The 14,170-nt window shown below is 32.2% G+C and overlaps 1 non-coding gene across 1 annotated transcript; it reads right to left on the reverse strand.

The window, feature by feature from the left end:
- Positions 1-13,468: 13,468 nt before the first annotated feature.
- Trnar-ucg lies at positions 13,469-13,541 on the reverse strand. The gene has a single exon. It is a non-coding gene; the product is annotated as a tRNA-Arg (tRNA).
- Positions 13,542-14,170: the final 629 nt, after the last annotated feature.

The raw sequence follows: 14,170 nt of genomic DNA on the forward strand, positions 1-14,170 counted from the left end.
GTAGAAGTTGATTGTGGTAGATAGCACCTGTGATCCTAGAGCTGATACAGCGAGGAACTGCTATCAGATGTAAAGGCGGCAGATGCCGGGATCTTTAAGTTTCTTTTATTTTCCTATATGTAAAATATTTATTTATATTATTACTATGTAGGCTAAGAATATTGTAAATACTGTATACTTGTTTATATTTTACAAATAAAGATATTTATTATCAATAAATACTCTTTCCTTTTTAATATTTTTATAAAAAAAATGTATTTACGATGTGAGAAAAGAGTCCGATGTACTTATTGTTCTCTTTTGTAGACTTTTACGGGGTACGGGACGCCACGCCAAAAAATAATTATAGACCAAGTCACATTCTGTCTTAAGACAAGTTTAATCTACTATTTTTTTTCTTACATCTCTCAGTCTTCCCAAAACCTGTCACAAATGTACTCAATTCTGCAACAGAGATTTTAAGCGCTGTATTGCTGGCACAGTTCAGTTCGTGAGTACCACAACAATAGTCGTAGTTAGCCTATTAATTTCGCTACCCAAGTCTTTTGTCTATGGATTTACTGGCACCTGCAAGATCTACATTACCTACTAGTTGCAACTAGTACCGATGGTCGACATTTAAATAGACAGCCGATTCGAAAATGATGGATAATACACAGTTCGTACTAGGCGAACGTTGAAAACATATACCTAAATTTAACTAAATTATTCAATTTCAAAGCCTTTCAACTTATACAAGAGATAAGTTTATAAAAACGAATTTCAACTAAGACTTGATAAAAAGTTAACAAAAAAAAAATTAAATAAAAGTTTTTTATGAATTATTGATATATGAATGTTGCACAGCTTGCCTTTGTAGCGCATGGCTTCCTAAATCTGTTTCCAGTGCTTCCTATCCTTGGTCTTTACCACAGAGAGCCAGTGGCTTGTTTAAAGTCGTCTTTCCCCACGTCTGCGCATTTTCTACCTCTCTTCTCTCTCCCCTTGGTGTTTTAGCGAAGTGTCTATTAAGTGACTTTTTCCACCATTCTGTTCTTTGATCTCTGAGCAGGTGTTCATCTACATTTAAGTCTTTTGGCTCTGGTCATTGCGTCTTCCCAGTTGGTTCGGGGATATGCGACTCTCTTCCTAACATTCCGTATGTAACTTTCCATACTTCTCGGGCAATCTTTATTTCTTTAAGCGACTAACAATTGCCGACTTTATCCGTAGTGATCAGCTATTTCAAAATTCCATAAAGCCGCTATGGAACAACGAGCAAAAAACAATTTACTAAAACTTTATACTATTGACTATTTCACGATAGAAACGTGTTTGCTAAATAAAATAATGTAACTCCTAGTCTACTAGATGCCGCTGTTCACAAAGAGTCAGAATATTCAAATTCTCTATGACAGTGTACACAGAAGTAGCGAACGCGAAATTGAATTCCATTTCAATAAAAGCTAAAGGTTTTATAATTTCACTGTAAGAGAGTTTGCGACTTATATCGCACAGTTTAAGATGTTTGTAGTAAATGCATTTTGAATTATGTACCATCCTATTGTAGTATACATTTGTTTGCTTCTATTATTCTATAAAATAAGCTAAAGTTCATGTGAAAGATGAGTTTAGTAGCTGGATCCAATAATGTTTATTTTATATTTATGGACAAATATTTTAATTAGACAAATATTAAAATAATTCGTTACCCAATTACTCGAAGTAACGACGGTTTAGATGTTCGATTTTTGTTAGAGAAGATCTTTACGTGTTAACGTTAAAAATGCGACACAGGATCATAAATATCATGTGTATACAGGTGTCCTATAAATCTACGTCACGAAATCAGAAGATAAACACAGAAAATTATTTTATAAGATATTATCATATATTTTTTAAATCATTCAAAAAGTTAAATGAAACGCCTTTGTTATTTATTCTGTTATTACAACTATCCGATGCAGAGAAAATCGTACTATGTAACGATGGCAAGTGACAAAAAGAATGCACATTGAGTTAATGTCTTTAAATTATTTTTCTGAGGTTAGAGCCTCTACCTGCCCTATCACCAGGCTGATTTTGATTTATAAATAAGAAATCCATTCATTCCTTCCTTCCTTCATTTTTATTTAATAATTATATTATGTTTTCGTTCCTCTCATACAAAAGGCGAATTTCAAATGTAAGTTTTATTAAAAATATACAATTAAGCAAAAATAATAGTACAACACAAAGCAAGTAAAACTTGTAGACAGGGAAAGCGAATCGTAAAATCTTCATCGAAGGAGAGCGTAAGAGATCTTTCAAAAGCACCCGCGCGTTGCCTTCTCTATATTCAATTTTTCATTTGTACTATACATATTTTTGTATTACTGCAACAAGATGTAATAAAAATAAATTATGGTTAGATGAATTCAGTCGCGCGCCACTTCTTGAATATTATAATTTATAAAACACCCATAGTATTGAATTAATTTTGTCCCTTAGTGAAAAATATTGCAATGCTCTCGTATTCAATATCGTTGCCTAAGAAAATATTGTGACAGTTGTGGCTTTGTCGCGTCGCCGGTGGACAAATCGGTGCTACGCGGAATATTTTTCAGTATTCGAATAAACGCTGAATAAATTCTATTGTATTAAAATACAGTTTTTTATGGTAAGCAGACAACCTGCTTAGTGAAATCTACCATCCATAGACAGGAATAATAACAATGACAGCTAAGTTGTATAGTTGTATACGCTATAGTGGAGTTTACTTTTCCCTTTTACCATTAAATTATGTCATTTATCGCCTATATCTGTACTACAGTTCATGGCATTTATACCACTTTATAGTGTATTTCATAATTTTGCAATCCAAACCAATTAGACATAGTTTTATTTAGGAAATTAGTACATAGTTTTCTTGATTCTACTATCAAGAAATCTATGTACTAATTCCCAAAGGCCGAAAACACACTAGTGAAATTATTATTCATATTAAAAAAGATTATTATGACTTAACTACTAACTTGACTTCAGGTAAGCTTCCTGCCCGTTTGCCCTGTGTTCTATAAAAATCATCATTTTTGTCGCTTACTGCATACTCAATACAGTTAATACATTCGTAAAGCAAATAAAAAAGATAAAATCAAAAATACCGCATAAAGCCTTTTACCAAAAAGCTCGTATCTGAATATTCCGCAACGCCGTATCATTAGCCAGTTGGTACGGAGAACACGTCCGTCCCCACATGTTTACTTACTAGCTATTTTATATGCGGCTTACCCTTTTAGAGTATATCGGTGTGATTTTTGTATAGATTGTTAACTAAAAAAATATTACAATCACTAATAGATAATATACCTAAACTATGTTGGCTTTTTTGATCTATATCAAATTGGAATTATAATCTGCCCGTGGCTACCTGGTTGCAGGTATTGTTTAGATTGGAGCTATGATAGTTCGTTTCTTAAATTTCACATTAGTTTGAAAAGGTTGCTGTTACAGGTACTTTTTGTTCTTGTTGATGTGAAGTCAGGGATTGTAAAAGCGTTATTGTAGATGACAGAGATATAAAACATTAATTATCAATCCATATATTTCGTACCAACATGCAAAATTGTAATCCAAGTTTTTGTTGAACTTATTATTTATTTCTTTAATTAAAACCATAAAATTCACATTCCCAAAAAAACCTAAAAAGTAATTAATTTTGTACCTAATTACTTTTAAATTATGCTAACACTCTCTTTATTATATTCAATTATTGAAATTATTAAAAATCATCAGTCCCTAGTGAGGTTATCTCCTCTTAAAACCAAAACAGAAAGCCAAAATTATTCAGTTTCGCTACATTACAGTGATGAATGGTCTAGTTTCAGATAATTAGAGACAGATCTAATACTGTATTTATGACTTTAAAACCGCACAGTTGTGGCAAATGTGTGTCCATATTTGCAATACGTTATCAGTTAATATGACAAAATAATGACGGCCACATTCATTAAATGGAATTATTAGTAAACTAGCTGACCTGGCGAACTTTGTTCCGCCTTAATGGCAATAAATAAGCAGTTTGGGTTTTTTTATTGGAAAAAATACAAAAAAATTAAATACCTACATTAATCATTCATTATTATTTCTGTATTTTAGTACATAGGTTGCTCTTCCCTTAAGTACCTTGTGATACACATTTTTTCATTTTTTGTTTTATTATCAGGCGCAAAAACAAACAACGCTGATGGTCTTCCGACCCGTGAACATGCCACGTATAATTGACCATGGGAAAAACATGAATGTTCTAGATTTAAACCACAAACTTTTAAGGATTGGCCTTGTGATTTGTTGATGGTCATGGCAAATGCAAGACGTATCGGAAATTGAAGTCTTTTAAATTCAAACGGCATATCGGTTGGGATCATCGGGATCCTCGGAATAAGAACTTCCTCACCTTTGAATTTTCCTATCATTATCGTAGCGTAAATTACATTGTTCTTCAATTTTCTAACCACCAAACGCATACCATTATGTAGTTCAGGTCATCTACATCTTTATTCTTTTTCTTCTTTTTTATCAGTAAGCAATGTAACTCTCATGTTTGTTGTCAGCTGCAGTTTCGTCACATAGCGCCATAGATTTGACGATTTGAGGCAAGCGTTTATTTCGTCGACAGCCGTAGATCTTGGAATTACTGGCAGTATTTGGCGGAAATCGCCAGACAGTAAAATCATTGCTCCTCCAAAACATCTCGATTCATTGCGTAAATCTTTTAATGTTCGGTTAAGTGCTTCCAATGCACGTTTATGCGCCATTGTGCATTCGTCCCAGATGATGATTTTCGATGCCGCTAAAACTTTGGCCATTGCTGAGTGTTTTGCAATATGACACGTTGGTTCTCCAATAGTTTGAAGATTTAACGGTAATTTTAATTCTGAATGAGCCGTACGGCATCCTTCTAACAATGTGGCTGCTATTTCAGAAGAAGCAACTGCAACCGCTATGTTGGATCTCGCCCGAACAGTTGCTAAAACTAATGACATCAGGAATGTCTTGCCAGTTCCACCAAGGGCATCTAGGAAATATAAACCACCATTTTCATCATCGTTTGCCTTCATTAAAGTATCATAAACTTCCTTTTGTTGGTATTTCAACAGGGGTACATTCGTTTGAACTACTAAATCTAATTCCTGGTGATCATATTCACGTTCCCGTTCCAATACTCGATTAAATGCGTCATACGACAACAACAACAAATAGAAACATTCATCATTCTTTGGATGAACTGTATACATACGACAATACCGAGTTTTATAGTTCTCTTCACTGTTTATACGAATGGGCAATAGCACTATCATTATAATTAAATTGTAAAAATAATTAAACGTATTTATTTAAGAGAAATATTTTGAATATTGATTTCTTACAAATATCAAATTGTCATATATACGTCATTACATAGCTGTCATTATACGTCAATTACATAGCTATCATTTGCGTTTTATTATTCCAAGTCTGATTCTTATTTGTTATACCACTTTTTATAGTAACTGACGTTTCATGTCAAGTCCCACGGGAACGCTGTCGAACGGGATAAAAAGTATCCTATGTCCGTCTCCTGGCTCTAAGCTACCTCCATACCAATTTTCACTCAAATCTGTTCTTTCGTTCTTGAGTTATAAGTGGTGTAACTAACACGACTTTCTTTTATATATATAGATAGTCAATAGAATTTGTATTGAGAATTTAACAATATGTATTTTATAGTTGAACTAATTTGTTAGGAATTTGTCTGTTGTTTTCTTTTTCACTTATTTTATACTATATTTACTAACTTTTCATATGAATAAAATAACTTTATTCATATAGGTAGGTACACTTATGAAAATCAATAGAACAATTTATGAGTCATACAAATTGTTTGTAAGGCAGAACAGCGATAAATATTTGAACTGGAGCAAATCAAATGAATCTTCAAATGTAAAATACGACCTACATATTATATACCTTTTCTTTTCTAGGAAAACTTTGTGATACCTTCGAAATTAGAATAAACATAGTAGTAGTAGTTTAATTTAAAGACGAAACCGTCATTAAATTTATTGTATCTAATTAGGAAAGTAATATATCATATTGTTTTTTTATGATGCATTCGAATGTATGGGGCTGTTACATATGAGTACAACTATAATATATAAAAAATAATACATTAACACAGTCCAGTGAAATCGTACATTGATTTTAATTCACTGGATTGTGTTCCAAAGAGCAAATTCGTCATCCGCTCGGTGCCACAAGAGTAATAAAAAATCCTTTTAAGGGCTATTAGAGCATTTTTGACAGCAAAAGTGTCAATATACATCCTCTTTGACACGGCATTGACAAATTACGTCACGCGGGGTTTCAATTTGCCGACTCATCGGGCTTCGAGTTACCCAAAAGTTGTGGGTCACATCAGACCCTTTCGAGTTTATATTTCTGATTTTTAATTTAGGTCCATTTATCTCGTTAAGTTGTTTTTAGTTAAGAAAAAGTATATAATAGCTGTACTTTTATATACATACATTGGTAGTTACACTGTGGGTGACCAGATACTGTTTTTGGTTCATATACGTGGAACAATACTAAACATTTAAAGATTAACTAAAAACAAACTTTGTTTTTACTGTAGAAAACAATTTATAATTTTTATATTAAATAACTTTAATAAACAAGATTTTGACATGTCAAAGAGAAAACTTGAGTAATTAGTTAACAATTAATGCTCTTGGCGTTATGTTGTACTTACATCACTCACAAACTTCTTATTAAATTAATCATTCACCAGATAAACTTAGGTTTAAATAAAAAAAAGAAGAATAACGACTTTTTTGTTTTTTAAATGACAGAGCATAATAATATCTAAAGTCATATTTAAAAGATAATGTAATTCAAATTTTAGAAATATGTAGAACAATAGAAAATACAATTTATTACTCCATTCTTGACTGCATCTTAGCAGAAGTGTCAGAGCTAAGAGGAAGCAAATCTAATTTGTACTCAGCCAAAGTGTCGAGTTGTTGCGAATATCTGAATATTGAGTAGGGTCTTTGTACTAAATTCAATTCGGACCCCATCGGCCAAAAGTGAGAGGCCACGACAAATTGGATAGGCACGTGTTGCTAACGGAAAATTTACACCTGTTTACATATCATAAAATGTATAAACTTTACTTTGCCGAAAAATCTTCACACATTTTATTTGTTTACTATTTAACTTTGCTGGTGGTGACCATATATTATAGGAATAGCACCGTTTTTAAAATTTGTTTACTATATTATATTATATATAATTTATTTTGAGTTATACCTTTTTTCGTATTGTATTGCATGTCGAACTAGACTGGAAGTATATGTGCAAGAGACACGTCAAGGTGTTTGTAATTAAACTCTTAGAGAGCACAAGTATTTTTCATGCAACTTTTCTTTGCTTCAAGGTCGTGATATAATTCTTGCCGTAATTTTTCTGTTCAATTTATTACACCAATGATTGAGTTGAACGATAAAGTGGAAATGTGAAAAGGTACGACTGAAGAAATGAAAACCTTTACCGCCCCATCTTGCCAAGGTGGCCTACGCAAGATGGGGCATCAAGGAGATACGGGCACCAATTCGACTCGAGAGGCCCAATCAAGAGAAAACTTGTCCGTAATGAAGGCCTTTTCTTCGAAATGGGGTTTTCAGACTATAGTAAAAATCTAGTCGTAATAGTCCTAACAGCCGTCGTCGTCGTAAACTATTTTAAGAAAAAGAGATACTAATCAAATCATTGTTTCTATTTTAGAAACAATGAACGAGGTGTTTAATAATTATAGATACAGCCAAATTAAATGTTTATTGTTAATGCTTCCAAAAACATTTAAACAGTAAACATATTATATGTAGTAAGATATTTTTCTACCTTCAGTCAAATCCAGTAAACAGTAATTAGGTATATCGACATAATTCGGTGTTGTTTATGTAGTTAGTTAATAGTAGCTAATAGTAGAGACGACTTATCCGATTAGGAAATGTTTTAATTTTGTTTAACTATAGATAAGACCTAAAATGTTCGGTTAAATATGTTTTTAAACCAATTTTAAATTATTTCCTAAGTAACATTATTAATACTATCTAATATGTATGTATATAAAAATAGCAATCACGATAATAGCTTCTAAAATGTAATAAATGAAGAAAAACACTGTCTTCGTAAAATTAAGTGTCAATTAACGGATAAAAGAGTCTTCACAGAACCAGTTTTATACAAAAACTTTGATTAAGTTATAGTGAAAAACTGGAACGATAATTAACCCCTCAAATGCGGCGATTCAAAGATTGAGATTGATGGCTTAGACGAGATTTTAAGTAAGTACCTACAATTATCAACTGTACACAAAAATTTTCTCCTATACACAAAAAAAGACAAATGAAAGATACAACAAAACAAACGCTTCACCAATAGTATTAGGATGAAAGCAAAGAAGCCTTCTAGCATCATGTATGTTTATACGTAGACCACAGCATTTTCCTAAATCATTAAAACTATGAATATAAACTTTCGAATCGTGAATGTATAAACACGAACAGGAATATTGGCAATACGGTACACGCTGTCTGACTAACAATAACGATTGTATGTTTGTATCATTTTGAAAAGATAATTATGACTTTAATGTCAAAACAAAAGCTTATTGACTTGGCTTCTTAGTGTGTGTCTTCTTGGATCTTGATCTTGTTTGAACAGATATCCTTATGCGTAAATTAGGTTAGTCTTAAATTACTTATTAGTCTTAAGATAGGCTACATAGTAATTATCCATGAACAGTTATCACGCTCTTTGTATTAAGAATATAGTCTATTATATTACTAGCATCTGATTTGTTTGCCTGAGATTAAATATGGTGGCGATTACATTCTGCGAAATCCGTCTGGCAATCCGAATCTGAATTCTTGTACTATGGTATATTTAACCTGCAATTTGCGGGATATACAAACGGGACTTTAACATATAATCTCCCTCTCATTCATTAATAACAGTCTGACAGTTAATACTAGATTTTTTTAAGTAACGGGAGATTGAGATTGCTTTTTTGTCATCTGTAATTTGCATATCTTATAATTTGCTAAATAAAAGAAATTTAAATACAGTTATATTTTTGTATGCCTATTTTATGTTACTAATAAACTTGATTTTATCATTGAAATATTGCATTATGTATTTCCGAATTTATTTCATCATAATATATACATTGTCGCATAAAACTATTAAATTCAATCGTGTATAACTTTGATAATAATGTACGAAATCCTTGTTTATCTTTGAAATATCCTCAGAATTATCTGTTATTGACAGAGTAAGCAATTTTAAAAAAATACCAGTTTATTTTCACGATGTTTCCGCCGAGAATCTCGTAAACCTGTCACGTGCTGGCGATTACTCAGCGAATCGCGCAAATAATAACTGTTGAGGTCGGTTCAAAACAAACTTTGACAATGCATTGCGCTTCTGCGGTATCTTGTTAGAGTTAAAAAATGGTTTCCGTAATATAAAGACATACACAAATGGGCCAAACAACCCACGAGCTGTTTATCAACGGCCACCTACGCCTTACTGGTGGCTCGCGTACGCATCTAAGTACTATCATAAACTTAATGACTTTTATATTATTAATATAAGTACCTGGATGGCCGAGCTTTGCTCGGTATTTTTATTTTTTATAATTTGTGTTTTTGGAATATATATATGTAAGTACGAATTACATACTAATAAAATGATGAAATATGAACAATATAGAATATATTGCTGGAATAGCTTTAGTGCTGTTGTGTCGTTAAAGTAATTTAAAAAAAATAGTATTATTATTCGCCGATAGATGTCAGGAAGATTCATTTTTCAGTTTAAATTGGAACTACTCAAACACCACCTTTTTGTTATTTTCTATCATTTATTCCTAGCTAGATCGATTTATCGCCCCCGAAACCCCCCGTATACTAAATTTCATGAAAATCGTTGGAGCCGATCCCGAGATTCCAATTATATATATATATATATATATACAAGAATTGCTCGTTTCAAGATATAAGATATAATGTATATGAGACAATATACCTTATTTTATTTGGAATTATGAGTTTCAATAATTAATTGCTGTCGTTGCTCATAAAATAAAGAAACGACATTTTAAGTCCATTATTTAAATTATCTAATTATTTTTAGGCTTCTTACAGTAACGTAATAAATTGAACAATATTGAATTGTGTAGTCACGATGACTTTGATTTTTCATTTCTGTCAACTTCAAACAAACTGCTTTGCCAACCGAGTTTGTTGCTAGCGCCATCTGTTATAGGCTTGAATAGAACATACATACTGTTTTACCTACGGATTGGGGTTGTACTAAAAAATAAACATATTAGTTTCTTTACATTGTTAATATTTACATTTATAATTCAAAATCGTTTATTCCGTTTAGATGGATCTTAGGGCATGCTTATGAATGTCAAAAACGTTTACGAAATTCGCAAAAGAGCAAGGGGAAGAAACTCAGCAAGAAAAAAAAAACAAACTTGTGAAATTACATAAAAAATAATACAAGAAATTAACTAACTACTATAGGCACTAACAAATAACAGAACTGTAGTCAGTTCACTCAACGGACAATGAAAAAGATGCGTAAAACTATGTATTTCGTAAACTAAATTCACACACCGAATCATATTATGTGCCCTTTTCAGAAGGTTAGTCCTAACTGTGGGCACATGAAGTTACGGTGGAGGATTTCGCTTTCTGACGTACCCATCAGGCACATTGAAGCTAAGGTACTTGGCACCCGCAAACCCGCGATTCATACGCATACCTAGTTGAGAGAAATAAGTAAGTATAAAATAAGAAATAAACGGAAAACTTGAGAAAAAGACCGTATGATCTTAGATAAAATTTAAATCATTCAAATCCCGTTGCGAATTATTACATTGAAAATTTTGTTAAATAGAAAGATTTTTATACATATATTGACGAAAGACTTATTTAATTTAAATCGTAAATAAACAAAGTATCGCATATATAGTATAAGTAGTTTTTAGTGTTTTCCTTTGTTTTATTTTTAAGTAATTATACAGCAAGGAAATTCTGCCAGCGTCAAAGGTACACTGCCTCAGTGACCATACTGTTTAAATTTATTTTAAATTTTCTTTTTATTCATTTTCAATTATTTTTATTATTTCTATGAAGGTTAAGAAAATTGTAAGTACTCTATATTTGATTGTTATGTTATGGTATTAATACAAATTTGAATTAAATATAATTATCCTAATAGACATTCCAATAAAAAAATGACGCTGAATGTCATAGAAACCAATGTTGGTGAAAAATAATTTAATGTTTGGAAAAATATTATACCTAAGCTGCTATGATCTCAAATCCAGGTAAATCGTCCAGCCTAACTTGAGCTTCCTAGTCACATTATTACGCTTATTTCGTCGACAATTTATATAAATGTTCAAGAGGGGCAGGTCAAGATGTCTGGACGAATAAATAATAAAACGCGACCCGTGTATAGTTGGCCCGTTTGACGTTACTTATTGCTTGGAATAAGAAACTGTGTGAGCATTTAAGTCTTCAGTTCTTATTGTATCTATTCCATTTATTAAATACTACTTGCACGCGTTATTATGGAAGTCTGTTATAATGGAATCGTTTTCACGATCGTAATATATACATAAGATTTGATTAATGAATGTGATATATACATATTTACCTGGTTTGCTGCATTAATCAACCTGAACACACTTATTATACTACTGTTCAACCCAAATCCTTTATAACCTAAGTTTAATTACCTATTATATATCCCAAATACATTTATTTGCCAAATTATACTCTATGTCGTAGAAATAGGGTCCTAGTTTGAAAAAACATTACGCAACCTTCATTCGTTGATTGATGAGAGGTGTGACTAAGTGATTTTAACTAATATCTTGTTCAAACAAAGTTTGTTTATTGATATTTTGCGTTATTGAAGTTTGGTGTTTGTATGAAGTTTGGAACTTTGAATGTTCACGAATTACCTGCCATAAAATTAAAATTGAGGACACTTTTATTCAAGGGACCGTAAGCAGATTTTCTGCAATTTATCCCTCCTTCTTCTTGTCAGAAAAAGTAAACAAATCTCTCAAAAATAATACTACATAAACGTATTCGTAATGATATTTAAATGCATAGATAATAGGTAATCACGATATAAGAAAATCAAATATATCGTGTTTATGTGTGTCGTCATTTTTAAATGTAATATTACCCCGTCATGGGTGTAAACGTCCCATATATATATTATATATATTCATTGACATTAGACTTATTAATGACATTCTAGCCTATCAGGCACGCAATCAGGCAGATATCTGACCGAGTGGCTAGGCAGCAGGGGAGTGTCGAAATCTCCCCTTTCCTAAAAAGGGACATTATTAATTCTCGTGATATTTTTGTTACTAACATGTTTCACAATCTAGCCGCAGATTTTTTTCCAGTTACGATCTGTGCCCAAGCAACATGTGGGAGATCCGGAGCATCCCGGGATACCGGAGGGTGGCATATGGTGGAGTATCGCACCTGGCCCTTTCAACAGTCGCACAGTCAACAAGTATATGAACCACCATTATATAATCAATATTATGTCTTCCTATCTTACTATTTTATGTATATAAGACCCGTAATATAATTGTTAAATGTTGAAGCAAAGTGGGTAATTCCATCTGTTTAAGAGCGCCATTTTGTGGGTCCAGAAACCAGTAGGAGTATTTCAGTACCGATTCAATTAAGCAGCCCTAAAGAACCTACAGCGTAGCAGGAAAATGAACACGTTAGCCTACAGTACTAAGGTTACAGGAGTCTGTGGGAGGTGATAGGACTTTATTATAAATAATTTGTCAGCTCGTTTGCGTCGGTTTTAAAAAAGCACACAAGAAACTTGTGTCTTGAAATTTTTATATTTTGTACAACCTTGTTTTGACGTTTCCGTCAGCTTTTGCTCTCTTCTTAATTCAGTATAAAACAAAGGAGTTAGAGAGTCAAGCCTATACAATACAGGCCTTATCATATAGTGAAATGGCCCTTATGAGTAATACAAAGGTTTTTCTTCAAATAAAATTTAGAGACATCAGAAACTTTTTGATGATAAGTATACAAAATTACACTAATTAATAATTTTTTCACCAATAATACTGCTATTTCTAATAATATGTTTAGTTTTACAGGTGTATGTGCTTCGCTGAGTACGTCGGCATCTATCATTATAGTTATGTAGCGACTGCGGTGCCGGCCTTTAATAATAACACATTTTTAGAGCTTTACCTAATATATTATTTATAATTTAGGCGTATTAATTAAAAATTGGCACATATATTATGTGTTATATTTTTTATAACTCGTTTCATTATTCATTATAATAGGATAACTTAATGTACAAAAAATATGAGATACAAAAGTATATTCGACCGTGACAGGACTCGAACCTGCAATCTTCGGATCCGAAGTCCGACGCCTTATCCATTAGGCCACACGGTCTACATGAAACGTTTGAAATTACCGGTATACATTAAATCATGAGTTACCTAGGGTTAGAAAGTCTAAAATATATCGCACAGAATACATCAAAATATCTTCTGTGCGATATGAATCAATATATTCAATAAACTCTGAAACCGAAAAAATATAACTTAAAATCCCTTATACTAAAACTCACTGAGGTCAAATATAATAATTTAATATCGATAAAATTAGGTTACGAAACATCTCTCGTACATGGAATTCCTATCCTAAGCAAACAAAACTCTATTGAATCAAACGGTTCCAATATAGATTTCCATATTATCTGTATATTGGGATGACACGTGCCACCTTCATATTATGTAAATGATAAAGTCCTTATTGGCTATGAAGTAGTAGATAGATAATGTACATAATAGAATTTAAAGAGGTGAAAAAGTTATGCTGAGCTAAATGCTGATAATATACAAATATTCATATTTTAATATCCATGTACTTTGAAAGCGTAGATAGTGTGACTTGTAACTTCTGAGCAGGTGAATAAATAGTTTGATTACCATGCAGTAGCTGTTTTTTTTGTATACAGCGTGGTAATCTGTCATCACCAGCCCATGCTAGATCTTTTGTCAGATACTCGTGTATATGTG

This window comes from Pieris rapae, chromosome 14, assembly GCF_905147795.1.
Source record: "Pieris rapae chromosome 14, ilPieRapa1.1, whole genome shotgun sequence".
Classification (NCBI taxonomy): Eukaryota; Metazoa; Arthropoda; class Insecta; order Lepidoptera; family Pieridae; genus Pieris; species Pieris rapae.